The sequence below is a fragment of the Phocoena sinus genome, chromosome 11 (assembly GCF_008692025.1).
Source record: "Phocoena sinus isolate mPhoSin1 chromosome 11, mPhoSin1.pri, whole genome shotgun sequence".
Lineage (NCBI taxonomy): Eukaryota > Metazoa > Chordata > Mammalia > Artiodactyla > Phocoenidae > Phocoena > Phocoena sinus.
Genome location: NC_045773.1, coordinates 78,994,411 through 79,011,155, shown reverse-complemented (window position 1 = coordinate 79,011,155; position 16,745 = coordinate 78,994,411). Strand labels below are relative to the sequence as shown.

The following is a 16,745-nucleotide window of genomic DNA, read 5'->3' as shown; positions in this document are numbered from 1 at the left end:
GCCAGCCTGGCAGGCACACAGACTGTCTTGTTTGATGCTGTGTGGTCCAAGGTCAAATTCAGCCTTCTCTACTCCTGTCTCTTGAAAAATCCTAATAACTAGGACACCTCTAGACCCAGCTGTACTTATGATTTATGGATGTAAATTTTTCTTTAAGTTTTTTTGGTTTAAAAAAAAATTGGGGTAAAATACACGTACCATTTACTATCTTAGTCATTCTTAAGTGTACAGTTCCGTGACACTGAAGTACCTTCCCTGCGTTGGGCTGCCATCACCACCACCCATCTCTAGAACTGTCTCCACCTTGCAGAACTGAACTCGACCTCTTAAACGATAACCCCCCTCTCTCCCCTCCCCCACCCACTGGCAACTACCATTCTACGTTGTCTCTATAAATTTGACTCTTCTAGGGCCTCATATAAGTGGAATCATATAGTATTTGTCCTTTTGTGACTGGTTGCCGTTTATTTTTAAATAAACATTTTCCAAAGTATATTTATGACTCTCACAGGAAATTTATAAAATACAGCTAAACATGAGAAGATAAAAATCACACATGACCCCATCACCCAAAAACTACAGTTAGCCTTTTGGAATCTTGAGTCATAACCAGTTTTTTTGCTGTTAGCAGATGATGAACCCTTTTACCATGTCCTTCAGTATTCTTCCATTCAATAAGACATTTTGAAAAGCTACAGAGTATTTATTAATAGGGATTACTACAGTTACTTATTCAATCCCATACTGTTGGATATTTCTAGCTTTTATAGTGCTACAGTAAACATTCTTGTGACTTCCTGCATTCATGATTATTTTTTAGGATAAATTCCCATTACTGGAATTTCTGGGTCGAGTAGTGTGTACATTTTAAAGGTTTTATATACGTGTTGCCAAAATACCCTCGGTCATCTAATTCTTATGACCCATAAATCCTGTTTTTTGGTAAATATAAAATGCATAGACTTCTTTCTTTAATGCCAAAATGCCAGTTTATTAATTGATAAAGAGATAGCCACCTATCAAAGGTTGTGCTCGTATTTTCATTACATTTCTGCCCAAAGTCAATTTCCTTTTTTTCATTTTTAAAATTAAAAAAAATTTTTTGGCCATGCCACGTGGCACCTGGGATCCTAGTTTCCTGACCAGGGATCGAACTCATGCCCCCTGCAGTAGAAGCGCGGAGTCGTAACCCACTGGACCGCCAGGGAAGTCCCTGGATTTAGAGGGGATGCCAGATCATAGCCCAGCACTGCTTTGTTAGCTACCAGGAGGAAGTGTTGTCCTGGGGACCATGGCAGTTGAAGTACATGTGAGCGGGACGTGCCTTTATTGTAGGAAGGGCCTGTTTGTAAAGCCAGATCATGACCAGAGGGTTGATTTTTTTTTTTTTTTTAGTTTGAAAAAAGACTTTCCCAGAGAAGTTGGGAGACAAGTGATATCCTAAACGCTTCCCTCTCATGTAACGTGAAACAAAGGCTTCACGTGAAGCTCCAGGGCTGCGCCCAAAGCTTCTGAGCAGGAGTGCCCCCCAAGTTCCTATCATGCCCTCCATTTGTTTGTTTTAACTAATTAATTAATTGATTAATCCAGACAAATATTTCTGTGCCTGCTGTGTGTCAGGCCCGGACTATAAAGTAATTATAAAACATGTCTGATCTGCGACTCGCAGAACTTACTGTTTATTAGGGAGAGAATAGATAATACACAGCAAACAATAAATAATTATAGTCGTGATAAGCGTAGTGAAGGAAATATACAAGGTTGTGTGATAAGGAAAAATCAAAGGGTGATGACCAGGTGTTTCTGGGACACTGCCTTTTGAACCGAGCGTCTGTGCAGGTGGTGTGGGGGGGTTAGGGAGGGGGTCTGGGCGGAAGAAAGAACGTTCCAGGCACAGGGATGGGCGTGTGCAAAGGCTTCAAGTGAGGCACGGACAGCTTGGTGTATGCTAGTCACTGAAGGAAGGCCAGTGCGACGGGAGCCTGCAAGGTTTGGCGTTTTTCTAGGGTGGGGCTATGCAAGTCTACCCCTAGAATCCTCCTCCCGGCCAGAAGAAGGCCTGGGTAGAGGTGAAGGGACATAAAATCCATACTGAAAGAGAGGATTGACCACTGCTAAATAGCCTGACTTTTATTTAAATCTTGCCATTAGGGGCTGTTTGAAATAGGACAAGCAAATCATCCAGAGAGACGGTGCCATCAGAGTAGCCTGTTTAATTTTGTTTTGAGCTCCTTGATCACCAAACCCAGGGTGGTGATGTTTGGTTTATAAGTTGCAGAGGAGGGCAGATTTCTCACGGGAAAGAAGCAGTTCATAACCGAGGCCTGCTGAGGTTGCGAATTTAAAGCCCTCACCCCACAGATCGCTTTAAGGCCGCAGGTGCTTGGGAATGGATCCTATTTGTGTAACCAGGGTCAATTCTGATTTCTAAGGTTTCTTCTTTAAGTGGCCTGTAACTCGTTCAACTCAGTGTTTAAAATGTGCATTCTAGGAGAGCAGTCACGGTTTTCGTACAGCGTGATCTACTGTTTCTAAATCCCTCATCCTCCCTCAGCAGAGGTTTTCAAGTTCTATAGAAAATAGCCAGTGGGTATGCTGATGAGGTTTTTTACCTGTTTCCTTTCCTCCCTCTCCTTCTCTCCTGTCTTCTTCCCGGCTCCCAGCATGTGCTTGTAGGCCAGTGGTGACAAACATACCACAAGGTGAGTGGCTTAAACAACAGAGATGTAACGTATTGTACGCATCCAAGATCAAGGTGTCAGCAGGGCCATGCTCCCTGGCTTGTGGCAGCGGAACACCAGTCTTTACCCTGTGTCCATGGTAGCCTCTGTGTCCCGTTTCCCCTTTCTAAAGGGACACCAGTCATATTGGATTAGGACCCATTCTACTCTACTATGGCCTCATCTTAACTCTTTACATCTGCAATAACCCTGACTCCAAGTAAGCTCACATTCTGAAGTGCTGGAGGTTAGGAATTCATGGGAGTTTTGTGGGGACATGGTTCAACTCATAGTACTAGCTGTAAATATATGATTCTCTCACATTATAATAGCTAGTTAAGAAGATTAAGCTCCGTTCAGAGAGATGAACTCAAAGAGGAGATGGGCACAGTTGTTGCGGTCAGAAGTTGTGCATCTCGGGGCAGTGCCGGCGTCCTTGGGGTTTTCTTTAAGGTCAACAGCGATGAAAAAGGAAATGTTTTTTTTTAATTTATAAATTTTAATTGATTAATTTATTTTTGGCTGCATTGGGTCTTCGTTGCCGTGCGCGGGCTTTCTCTAGCTGCGGCGAGCAGGGGCTACTCTTTGTTGCGGTGCGCGGGCTTCTCATTGTGGTGGCTTCTCTTGTTCTGGAGCACGGGCTCTAGGTGCGCGGGCTTCAGTAGTTGTGGCACGCGGGCCCAGTAGTTGTGGCTCACGGGCTCTAGAGCACAGGCTCAGTAGTTGTGGTGCACGGGCTTAGTTGCTCCGCGGCATGTGGGATCTTCCTGGACCAGGGCTCGAACCCGTGTCCCCTGCACTGGCAGGCGGATTCTTAACCACTGCACCACCAGGAAAGGTCCCTGAGCAGGAAATGTTCTTGTCACCACATCCTGTCTCTCATTCCCATCTGTTAGGGTTGCCAGACTTAGCAAATAAAAAATCCAAGACCACCTGTTAAATTGGCATTTCAGATAAACAGCAGGTACTTTTTTTAGTGTAAGTATATCTCAAAGTATATGTGGGGCATAATTATACTAGAAAAGTATTCTCTGTTTGTCTGGAATTCAAGGTTCACTGACCGTCCTGTATTTTATCTGCAACCATACACCCAGCCCAGCTCCGGCAAGGAATAAAATGTCATGTGTCTGGTCTTGCCATTAGACACTCCAAGTCTTTCTGATTCAAATACCACAGAGTATCTGCTGTTACGGCCAGAAGTATATAGACTGTAAAAGGTCAGCAAAGAATAGAGGCTTGAGTCTTCCCACAGACAGACTAATGGCCTGCTGGCTCCCCTTCTGATGTAGAACAGGTGACCCCAGACAGGCTAAAATGTACCAGGTTCTTTTGAGTTGTGCCACTAGTTTGCTGAATTGTCTTGGGCAAACTATGTAGCGTCTGGGTCTCCATCCCCACCTGTCAAATCGAGGGTGAAGGTCGCTGTGTCAACCCCAGCGATTCCTTAAGACAGGAATCCAGGAGGCACTTGCTACTCAGGTTGTCCACAGACCAGCATCACCTGGGAACTTGTTAGAAACACTCCAGGCCCCACCTCAGACCTTCTGCACCGGAACCTTCATGGTAACGAGATCCCCAGGTATTTGAAGTGCTGCTGCCCTGGGTGAAAAGCTCTAAGTAGACTTGCGGATGACCCTGTGCTTCCAACCCCAAAGGTAAGAGAGGGAAACCCCGTAAATCCAGTAACTCATTTGCATCTTTCTGTTCTCGTCCAGTTTTGGTTTTGCTATAACTTGCGTCTAGGAGCGGGGGAGGGGGTGCCGTCACTGGGTGGATTTGGTTTCCAGCTGAGCCGCTGCTGCCCAGAAGTCATGGGCACCTAGAGCGAGACGGCTGGGCGCGAGGGGCCTCTTGGAGAGAAGGGTTGGTTTCACAGTAAGCAAAGGGGACAAGGACCCATCCCCTGGCTCTGTTGGTCCCGGTGGTTTTATCACCACCAGCTGCTGTGTAGCATTTAGCAGCTGGAGATGAAAAGCCCGGGACCCTCCCACACCATAGCGTGGCCCTTTTTCTCACAGCCTTTCCAAGATGAGACACACGGCCCCATCAAAACAACCTCAGACAGATGATTTTTGGTTTTTTGGTTTTTTTTTTTTTTTGCGGTACGCGGGCCTCTCACTGTTGTGGCCTCTCCCGTTGCGGAGCACAGGCTCTGGACGCGCAGGCTCAGCGGCCATGGCTCACGGGCCCAGCTGCTCCGCGGCATGTGGGATCTTCCCGGACCAGGGCACGAACCCGTGTCCCCTGCATTGGCAGGTGTATTCTCAACCACTGCGCCACCAGGGAAGCCCAGACAGATGGCTTTAAAGCCTCATTCAGGGAAGGCCTTTGTCCAGGGCTCAGAGTGTGTTTTGTTCCCTTGCTAGCTGGTAGGAGTTAGTCTTGTCTTGTGCTTTTATCATGTACTCGGAAGATTGGCATCACATATCAAACCGAGCCCCTGTTTGTAAGATGAGCTTGTGGGGGACAAAAAGGAAAGAGACAGGTGGACGACAGGGGCTCCGGAGGAGGACACCTGACTTGATTACAGCCGAAAGCTGCCCAACCCGGACCTGTGGTCTGTCCAGCTACAGGAGGCTTGAGACTCAAAGAGCCTGGCCTTGTCCTTTTATACCAAGGGAGAGAGCTGCTGGACATTCCCAAGGATACAGCAGTAAGGGCAGAGGAGGGGCTGGGCCCCTCACACCCCGTGCAGCACCAGGGCCCAGGGGAGCTGTGGGAAGGTTGGGTTGCCAAACGGGCTGGTGGGCATGGCCCAGGGGACCCAACGAGGAAGGCAGAGATCTGGGTCCATCCTGGGCCCTCGGGCCAAACAGCTGCCAAGATCCCCTTTGGCCCTGAGGTCCTGTCTATATGGATAAGAGAAAATAAACCAGAGTCTTCACTGCCATCACTGTATTGGTTGGCATCTGAGGAAGAGTGGGGCTTATAGCCAGACCTGGACTTGATCTTTTATTTTATCAGTAAGCAGAAACTACTTATTAAACTTCCTTAGTCTGTTCAGGCTGCTATAACAAAATACTGCAGACTGGGTGGCTTATAAACAACAGAAATTTACTTCTCACAGTCCTGGAGGCTGGACATCTGAGATCAGGGTGCAGCCTGGTCAGGTGAGGACCCTCTTCCAGGTCACAGACTTCTTGCTGTGACCTCACGTGGTGGGCGGGTAAGGGAGCTCTCTGGAGCCTCTTTTTTTCTTCTTTGCGGTACGCGGGCCTCTCACTGTTGTGGCCTCTCCTGTTGCGGAGCACAGGCTCCGGACGCGCGGGCTCAGCGGCCATGGCTTACGGGCCCAGCTGCTCCGCGGCATGTGGGATTTTCCTGGACCGGGGCACGAACCCGTTTCCCCTGCATCGGCAGGCGGACTCTCAACCACTGCGCCACCAGGGAAGCCCTGGAGGCTCTTTTATAAGGGCACTAATTCCATGCATGAGGGCTCGCTCCATGCTTATGGTTTATAAACACCTCCCCAAAGGCCCCACCCACTAATACCATCATCTTTGGGGGTTAGGATTCCAACATGTGAACTTGGCAGGGGACACAAACATTCAGACCATAGCAGTTATTATTTAAGTATAACAGTCATGCGGGAAAGTGGAGGGACCGTAAGAAGTCACCTCCAGGTAACAGCACCTCGGAAGTGTGTCCCCTTCCTGCCTAGACTTGATTTTTGTCCAATCCCCTGTTACAGCCCGGAGAATTTATCCCACGCGGAGCTTCTAGAGGTTTAAGCAAGAACCACTGAGTTGAGTCACTGTGGCTAATTGTTAACCAGCCTGAAGCTGACCAAGCCGGTAGCATCTTTGAACGGCTGCCTCCCCTCCCCCGCACTCCCATTTCTCCTGATCAAATCTTTTCTTCTCCTGTCTAGCCAGGATCATGTTTTTTTCTTACTCAGTTGTTCTTACTGAAATAATTTTTTGTCCTTAATTTAACAATGAACTTGTTGATGTTATTTTTATCCAAGTTAAAAAAAAAAAGGCTGTGACTTTAGACATTTATTGGTATGTGATCTCGAGGAGCTGTTTCCTCTTTACGGCTCTCAGTGAATTAACAAAAAGTTCACACCTTCCGCCTCGCAGGTGCTCTTCACGCGCTGCATGTTTTCTGCCCAGGCCGGTTGTAAGTAGAAGCCTCGGACTTAGAAACAGCCATGGGGCTGAGTGTAGGCCTGGCACCAGGAGTTACTGAGATATTTCTTTCTTGAAGGCCACAGGCCGGGTTATATTAGCCTTATAAAAAGGAATGGTACATCAGGAAAACTACGTAGAGGCTGGACACTTTTATTTCCAAATTCTCTTTAGTGCATCTCTCATTTTTGCTACATCTCTCATTTTTTGCTACATTTTTACATCATAAAAATATCCTTGTCTTCCTACCTTCTATAAAACTGGAGAAAATAGACTACAAATCATGCAGTCTGGGGTTAAAATGGTAGCTCTGCAGATTCTTTAATTCTCCGGGCAGTCTGGGAGAGGGAGGGAAGGAGGGAGGGAGTGTGTGTGTGTGTCTTAGTTTGCTAGGGCTGCCATGATAAAATACCACAGACTAGGCGGTTTATACAATAGTAAAGCACACACGTTCTTAAGGGAACAGTGTGATGAATTTTTACATCTGTGCGCACCAGGTGGGGAGACAGCGCTCCCGACCTTCTCACGCCCCTCCCGTCAACACCCCCTCCCAAAGCAACCGCTCTTCTGTTGTCACGTTTCCTGCTTAGTTTTACCTGTTCTTGCCCTTCATTCCTCCCTGATTTTTAAAAATGGCTCCACTGTTTATATCAGTACGTGTGTCAGAATCCCCTGCGGAATTTAAGCACAGATCCCTGGGTCATGCCCAAGTTTCTGATTCACTGGTCCTGGGGTGGACATACATGCAGCAGTGTGCACCCCTGGGATCCACGGAGAGGCTGGCACTGTGGTCCACAGCCACAGCTTGTTACAGCTGTGTGTTATAAGCCCCCGTGTTTATAACTCTGGTCTGTTTACCCGGTCCTCCCTAGATGAAAACTTCCTGGGTTGTTTCCATCAGTTTATTGTCAGAAACCACGCTGCTGTGCGCAACCTTGCGCATGTGTCATTTTGAACGTGGCAGGTACGGCTGTGTGATAAATTCCCAGAAGTGGAATTGCCACATCCAAGGGCTGATGTGTTTGTAATCGCGATGGGAATTACCAAATTGCCCTTCCGAAGAGGTGGTCCATCTTGCATCCCACCAGCGGTGTGAGAGAGAGCCTGTTCCCCGCAGCCTCGGCGAGTGTGCACCAAGCTTTGGATTGCTGCCAGTCTGATAGGGATGACGTGGTAGCTCATTGTACTTGTAGCTCATTTCTCTTCTTTTTCTTTTTTTTTTAAACAGAATGTTACTGAGAAGAGTGGCTTTTTTCTTTAATGTTTATTTATTTATGGCTGCGTTGGGTCTTCGTTGCTGTGCGCGGGCTTTCTCTAGCTGCGGAGAGCAGGGGCTACTCGCTGCGGTGGCTTCTCTTGTTGTGGAGCATGGGCTCTAGGCACACGCGCTTCTGTAGTTGTGGCACGTGGGCTCAGTAGTTGCGTTGCACGGGCTTAGTTGCTCCGCAGCATGTGGGATCTTCCCCGACCAGGGCTCGAACCCGCGCCCCCTGCATTGGCAGGAGGATTCTTAACCACTCTGCCACCGGGGAAGTCAGGCATATTTTTTTTTAATATTTATTTTATTTTATTTATTATTTTTGGCTGCCTCGGGTCTTAGTTGCGGCACACGGGTTTCTCTCTAGTTGTGGTGTGCAGGCTCCATAGCATGTGGGCTCTGTAGTTTGAGGTACGCAGGCTCTCTAGTTGAGGCATGTGGGCTCTAGAGCGCAGGCTCAGTAGTTGTGGTGCACGGGCTTAGTTGCTCCGCAGCATGTGGGATCTTCCTGGACCAGGGCTAGAATCTGTGTCCCCTGCACTGGCAGGTGGATTCTTTTTTTTTTTTAAAACATCTTTATTGGAGTATAATTGCTCTACACTGGTGTGTTAGTTTCTGCTTTATAACAAAGTGAATCAGCCATACATATACATATATCCCCATATCTCTTCCCTCTTGCATCTCCCTCCCACCCTCCCTATCCCACCCCTCTAGGTGGTCACAAAGCACCGAGCTGATCTCCCTGTGCTATGTGGCTGCTTCCCACTAGCTATTGATTTTACATTTGGTAGTGTATATATGTCCATGCCACTCTCTTACTTCATCTCAGCTTACCCCCACTGTGCCACCGGGGAAGTCTGGCATATTTTAAAAAAATATTTATTTATTTGTTTGTTTGTTTATTATTTTTGGCTTCATTGGGTCTTAGTTGTGGCACGTGGGATCTTCATTGCGGCATGTGGTGTCTTTCATTGTGGCACGTGGAATCTTTCGTTGCAGCATGTGGGCTCTTTGTTGCGGCATGTAGGCTTCTCTCTAGTTGTGTTGTGTGGGTTTTCTCTCTCTAGTTGCAGTGCGTGGGCTCCAGAGCTCATGGGTTCTGTAGTTGTGGCACGTGGGCTCCAGAGCATGTGGGCTCTGTAGGTTGAGGTATGCAGGCTCTCTAGTTGAGGCGTGCAGGCTCAGTAGTTGTAGCGTGCGAGCTTAGTTGCTCCGCTGCATGTGGGATCTTAGTTCCCGGACCAGATATCGAACCCCCGTCCCCTGCATTGGAAGGTGGATTCTTTACCACTGGACCACCAGGGAAGTCCCTTCATTTCTCTTCTGTGTGAGGTTGAGCATCCTTTTAAATGTATAAGGGCCATCTGTGTTTCTTTTCTCTCTGAACTGTCCGTTCATACCCTTTGCCCATTCTTCTGTTGCGTTTGTTATCTTTTCATGCTTAGGTTCTAGGTGCTCTTCATACATTAGCAAGATTAGCCTTTGTTTATGATCCGAATTGTAAACATTTTCCCCTTGGTCATCACTTGCCTTTTGATTTTGTTTATGGTATTTTTTCATACCTAAGTTCTGGATTTATATATATTGTAAAAGATTCAAAATAATGGGAAAACAGAGTTGGCCAAAAGCACAAAAACCAATAGAAAGTAACTTTTACAAATCCAGGTTTGCAGGGCTTAGGAAGAAAGCCGGGAGAGAAAGGAGGCATCCACGTTGTGCAGTGATGCTCTTTAAGCCACCAGGTTTTCGGACAAAGGCAGAAGCCTCGTTGGCAGGTGACCAGACTTTAAGGGGATGTAAAGAGCAGATGGAGCGTCAGCCACAGGTGGCCACGGGCCAGCTGAGGTCCCGGGGAGGAGGTCAGAGATTGCACAGCTGTATCTGGACAAGACGGGACCTGTGAAGGCATGTGGGAGAAGCTGCTTACAGGTGACACCAGGGGAAACAAGAAAATGTCTATTAGTCATAGGAAACAAAACAGGAGGCCAGTAAGAGCGCTGCTCCTAAAGGGCCAGCTCCACCTGAGGTTGTCAGGACAGCCAGGCCCTTATTGATCACGTTGACTCTCTTTTTAAACTTTGATCAGAGATAAACAAAGCAAGTGTCACTTTTGAATGAAGACAGGATAACATCCACAGAGGGTGGGTCGTTATTGAAGGTGCTCCTTCCAGGGTGAGGTTAACCCTTCGGGGGAATATACTGACCTACTCCATGATGTTGCATAGGAAAGAGGGCTCACAGAATATGGGTGTTGGGAGGTGTCAGGGGTCATCTGGGCTAGGGATTGCAAATTGGTGGCCTGTGGTCAGAGTTGGCTTGTGTATTTTCCTTAGCCAGTTTGGTGTTGGCCCATAAAGTGTTTTTACAATTTTGGAATTAGTCACCGGCATTTTAAAATCAGATGATTCACGTAGGGATTTCTCTCTTTGCTTTTGAAATATGGGGCCACGCCCCTCCCAGCACCTTCCCCACTCCTTCCTTCACCCTTTAGGACATGCACTCTGCACTTTGCCACAGTCTCCACTCCTCTCTAATGTCTTCCCGACATTAAGACTGCCTGGCAGCCACCATGTATCCCAGTTTGAATTGTTTTTCTTTAAGGTTGAAATGGAAGTGGATCTTAAACTTGTTTCTCTCTCAAAGTGGAAATGTGGAAGACAGACCAAGAGGGCCCTAGAGCTAAGGAAAAACAGTGGGGAACATATTGTGGCACTGAAGACCATTCCCTGTTTAGTGGAGCGGCCTCTGTGCTGAAAGGATTTATCTTAAGAGGCGCGGACCACTTTGCTCCTTGCATTCCCCACCTGGTCTCTGTGGGCGTTTTGCTGTGACTCAGGGCCAGAATCGCTTCTCTGGTCTAAGAGCTCAGAGATGTGCTGAAACATACTCTTCTAAAAAAATCACAGTCGCTCACTGCCAGACCATCACCATTCTTTTTGAGAGCTCATGCAGGATAGGGGCACTGCTTAAAGGGTCAGAGCTCTAACTTGGGGAGTGAAAGGATTTTTATAAGAATTAGTGAGCAGCCAAAAATTTAAAAAGAAAAAACCCCCCAAAATATCCATTTGTTTATAGCCATTTGTTTATAGCCTCTTGGAAAAACACAAAGTTTCAACCTCCACAGCTCTGGCAAGCAGAAGGGGCCAAAGCAATCTACTTTCCTGCCCTGTTGAAAAGCAGGAAGGCAGCAGACAAGGGGCAAGCAGTAGAGGTAATCTGCATGAATCAGAGCACAGCTTGTGAGTATCTGGATACCATGCTGCTTGTTCTGTTGCAGGGAGAGAGAGATCAAAGCAGCAGCTTCTTACCAGCAGGGGGGCGGGGGATGTGAGGTGGCTTTGGGGGCGGGGCTGGGCCACTGGACACTGGGAGATCTGAGAAATGGCCCCTGTCCCTTTACCCTGTGAACCCTGTTTTTTCATCCCCTCTGCCCGCACCGTGGGTGGTTACAGGGATCAAATGAGACAGCACGGTGAAGCATTCTGAAAGCATGGGGGCTACAGAGGGCAGAGAGATGCCAGAGGGAACTTTAGGGTCTTTCTCCACGGCCAGTCTGCCAGCTGGTCCTTTTGGTTCCATCACCCACACCTCTCCCAACTTGTCTTCTCCACCACACTGCTGCCATCTGAGTGCAGGGCGCTCCTGCCCCCCAGCCTGGGCTCCTGTGAGTGCCTCCTGACTGCCCTCCCGGCCCCATTCCGGCCCCCCAGCCCATCCACCTGGCAGGAAGAGCGCGTCCGTGACTCAGTCCTCCAGAACCTTCCCTTGCCTTTGGAAGCGTGACTAACCACGACCTGTCGGGGGAGCCCCCCGTGGCGTGGCTTGCCCACCCCTGCTCTGCAGGTCACGCCAATCCTCTGTCCAGCAGGACCTTCCCCGGATGCCTCCGCCCGGACCACTCCAGCCTCACCAGCTCTCTGGCCTGCGTTCAGTGACCCTTCCTCCCCAGGGCCCTGCCCCTCCTCATTTCCTGCCAGGGCACAGCACTGATCACACCTGGCCTGGTGTTTTTTTTTAATTATAGTGAAATACACATACCGTGAAATGGACCATCTTAATCATCTCTGAGTGTGAGGTTCACTAGCGTTAAGTACATTCACGCTGTTGTGCAATCTCCAGAGCTCTTCATTGCAAAACCGAGACTTTGTATCCGTTAAACAGCAACTCCCCATCCTCCCTGCCCCCAGCCCCTGCCAACCACCGTTCTTTCTGTCTCTGTGAATTTTCCTCCTCTGGGAGGCTCCTGTGATGGAATCATACAGTATTCGTCTTTTGGTGACGGCTTATTTCCCTTAGCGTTATGTCCTTTAGGTTCATCTCTGTGTAGCACGTAACAGGATTTCCTTCCTTTTTAAGGCTGAATAATGTTCTGTTGTACGTATAGACCACATTTTGTCTTTCCATTCATCTGTTGATAGACACTTGGGTAGTTTCTACCTTTGGCTGTTGTGAATAGTGCTATGAACATGGGTGTACAGATATTTCATCAAGATCCTGCTTCCAGTTCTTTCCAGTCTGTATCCAGAAGTAGGATTGCTGGACCATCAGGTAGTTCTATTTTTAGTTTTCTAAGGAATCACCATGCTGTTTCTGATAGTGACTGTACCATTTTACATTTTCACAAACAATGCACAAAGGTTCCAATTTGTCCACACCCTCGTCAACACTTGTTATTTTCTGTTTTTTGTTTGTTTGGTTATTTTTGTTTTAAATTGTGGCCATTCTCATGGGTTTGAGATGGTATCTCATTGCGGTTTTGATCTACATTTCCCTAATGATAGTACCCCCACCCCCCCCCCACCCAGCGCCCGCTGTACAGTAGGACCTTGTTGTTTATTTTATCTATAGTAGTTTGTATTTGCTAATCCCAAACTCCTAATTTATCCCTCCTCTCCCTCTCCACTTTGGTAACCATAAGTTTGTTCTCTGTGTCTGTGAGTCTGTTTTTGTTTTGTACGTAAGTTCATTTGTATCATATTTTATTTTATTATTATTTTTTTTTGCGGTACGCGGGCCTTTCAATGTTGTGGTCTCTCTCATTGCGGAGCACAGGCTCCGGACGCGCAGGCTCAGCGGCCATGGCTCACGGGCCCAGCCGCTCCGCGGCATGTGGGATCTTCCCAGACCGGGGCACGAACCCGTGTCCCCTGCATCGGCAGGCGGACTCTCAACCACTGCGCCACCAGGGAGGCCCCTGTATCATATTTTAGATTCCACATATAAGTGATATCACATGATATTTGTCTTTCTCTGTCTGTCTGACTCACTTCACTTAGTATGATAATCTCTAGGTCAATCCATATTGCTGCAAATCTTTGCCCATTTTTCAATCTGGTTGTTTTTTGTTTTTGTTGTTGCTGTTGTTATTGGCCTCTGGTTTTTAGGTGTAGAGAATTTGGTGTGCACTGGCTAAGCTCTGAGAGGGCAGGGCCATGCCCTCGTACCCTGCTGTCCCCCAGCACGGGGCCCTGCACGTGGTTTATTAGTGGATGAATAAGCATGCAAGGAGCTCTCATCAGCAAAGGAAAAAAGAATGTATTAGTCTATCCATCCATTCTTGTTTCAAGAAGGTTTTAAGGCTCTGGTCACATCTCTTTGGAACCATAGTATATGGGGTGACGAATGGAGGTGACTTGAAGAGGCTTTAAGATGGATAATCCAAAGTCTTGACACACGTCATTTAACTACTTTTGGACCATGCTCGTTTGATGGAGCATAAATCCTATTTTGCCTCATAAGGCTGGTCTCGATGGTGAAACTTTGCATGTGTTTAGTTATTTTATAGTTTCAAAATATGCTGCCATCTAATTAGTCTCCTTTGATCCTCCCTTATGAAGAAGGCAGGGCAAGGGTAATGCCAGCCCTATGATGGAAGGGCAGGAAGGAGAGGCTGACCCATATGCCCATCTCTTCCCTTCCTCGCATGTTTCCTCCTCCGTCCTCGGTGCTGATTCCCCTCCCTGATCTCAGTCTCTTCCCGGGTCAGTCACCTAGTCTTACCAGGTCTCTGCCACTGATGGCCCTCCTCCCTCCCTGTTCCCTTTTCCCCTTTAATTCAGGTCCCTGTGGTTCCTTACCTGCATCACTGGTGTCTGCCTCCAGGCACGATGCTGTTTACTGCTGCCAGAGTAAACTTTCTGAAGCCCAGGTTTGCTCATTTTCCTATTGAGTTTGAATTCTTTGATGTTTCCACATTGCCTTCAGGATAAAGTCCACACCCCTTGACGTGGTACCCTGGCTGCCTGCAGCACTGCATCCTCCTTGCCTGCATCCTTAGCAGATGCTGCGTCCTCTGCCCAGGATGCCCTCCTCCCCACACCTGACTACCCCAGCTTGTTCTCAAGTTTCTGTATCTTCCTGTTTACCCTGAGGGGCTGCCCCAGCTGGAGTCGGCCCTCCATTGCCTTGGCTCCCTGCGTGGCTGTGTTTCCCTCTTGGCAACATGTGGCTGTCTGCCTGTCTGTAGGTCATTGTACATTTATTTGTCAGTCTCCCCACTGGTCTGTGCTCTCTGAAGCCAGGGCAGCGTCTTTTATCTCCGTGTTTCAATAATTAGCCCAGTGGCTCTCACAGAGCAGGGGCTTTGTGGAAGGTAGGAGGGAGAGGAAAAGGGGAAGCTTGTCTGATCTCAAAGTTCATGCTCTCCGTGTCTTTACTGCCCCCTCCCACCCCACCACCACCCCCCGACCACCAGTGCATTCTCCCAGTCCAGGGTGGCGGGGTCATGGGTTGACTCCCAGAGTGACCCAATCAGCTCTGCTTCGCTCTGCAGCCACCCTGAAACTCACCCACCCTGGCCTGCCTTCTGGTAAACGCGTCCCAGCAAAGAGAGAGGACTCATGTGTGACTCAGCACGAAGGCAGCACAGCTGGAAAGGGGGCCAGTGTGTCTGCTTGGGGGAGGGCGGGCCACAGAGCACGAGGGATCCAGGCCTGCCAACTGGAACGAAGGCACGAATCCTCCTCTGTCCGCGGAGAGAGAGGCTGTAGTAGCAGAGCTTTACAAAACTTAGATACCTGGGATTCCATCTAATTTATCACTACTGAGTAATATTTTATTAAACTACTATTTAGTGCATGCCTACCATGGTTATAGGCACTGATAAGCATCTTGCATACAGATTATCTCGTTTAATCCTCACAATAGCCCAACAGCAACAAAAATAATAGCAAATACATGTATAGCACTTACTATGCACCAGACACTATTCTAAGTAAGCACTTTGCACTTCTGAAGTCACCTCATTCTCACAGTAACCCTGCAGTACAGGAACTGCTGTTATCCTCATTTTACAGATGAGGAGTCTGAGGCACAGAAAGGTCAGAGGTGCTCCAGAGTCACACAGGAAATCAATGACATCTTCTTTATCCATTCGTCTGTTGATGACACTTAGGTTGCTTCCATGTCTTGGCTCTTGTAAATAGAGCTGCTGTGAACATTGGGGTGCATGGATCCTTTTGAATTAAAGTTTTCATCCTTTTTTTTTTCTGGATAAAGAAGATGTTTTATACACGCACACGCACACACAGTGGAGTATCACTCAGCCATAAAAAAGAATGAAATAATGCCATTTGCAGCAACATGGATGGACCTAGAGATTATCATACTAAGTGAAGTAAGTCAGACAGACAAATATGGTATCACTCGTATGTGGAATCTAAAAAATGATACAATAAATCTGTTTACAAAACAGAAATAGACATAGAAAACAAGCTTATAGTTAGTTACCAGAGGGGAAGGTGCTGGGAGGGATAAATTAGGAGTATGGGATTAATAGATGCACACGACTATATATAAAATAGACAAGCAACAAGCATTTAATGGATAGCACAGGGGACTATATTCAATATCTTGTAATAACCTATAATGGAACATAATCTAAAATATATATATATAGCTGAACCATTTTGCTGTACACCTGTAACTGACACAATATTAGAAATCAACTATACTTCAATGTTTTTGAAAAAGAGGGAGGTGTGGGTTCCCTGGTGGCCTAGTGGTTACGATTCCGGGCTTTCACTGCCGTGGCCTGGGTTCAATCTCTGGTCCAGGAACTGAGATCCCACAAGCTGCGTGGTTTGGCAAAAAAAAAAAAAAAAATCATCAATATCAAAAAAATAAAAACAAAGAGGGAGGAAATAAATGGCAGAGCTTTGATACAAGCTCAGGTTTCTGAGTCCACACTCTTTTTTTTTTTTAATTATTTTTATTTTTGGCTGCGTTGGGTCTTCATTGCTGCGCGCTTTCTCTAGTTGTGGAGAGCAGGGGCTACTCTTTGTTGTGGTGCGTGGGCTTCTCATTGCGGTGGCTTCTCTTTGTTGCAGAGCACGGGCTCTAGGTGCGCAGGCTTCGGTAGTTGTGGCTCGTGGGCTCTAGAGCACAGGCTCTGTAGCTGTGGCACACGGGCTTAGTTAGTCCGCGGCATGTGGGATCTTCCTGGACCAGGGATCAAACCCATGTCCCCTGCATTGGCAGGCGGATTCTTAACCACTGTGCCACCAGGGAAGTCCCGAGTCCACACTCTTAACCCTGCATCATGCTTCCTCGATGAAGTATAACTGCAATCCCATTTTTACAGGGAAGGCGATTACGGCTCAGAGAGGTTGGTCACTTTTCTATAGTCACACAGCCAGG

The 16,745-nt window shown here is 47.6% G+C and overlaps 1 protein-coding gene across 7 annotated transcripts in view; it reads left to right on the top strand.

Moving 5' to 3' along the window:
• TRAM2 (translocation associated membrane protein 2) overlaps positions 1–16,745 on the top strand; it is a 74,801-nt gene that overhangs the window by 39,209 nt on the left and 18,847 nt on the right. The gene's annotated exons all lie outside the window — the stretch shown is intronic.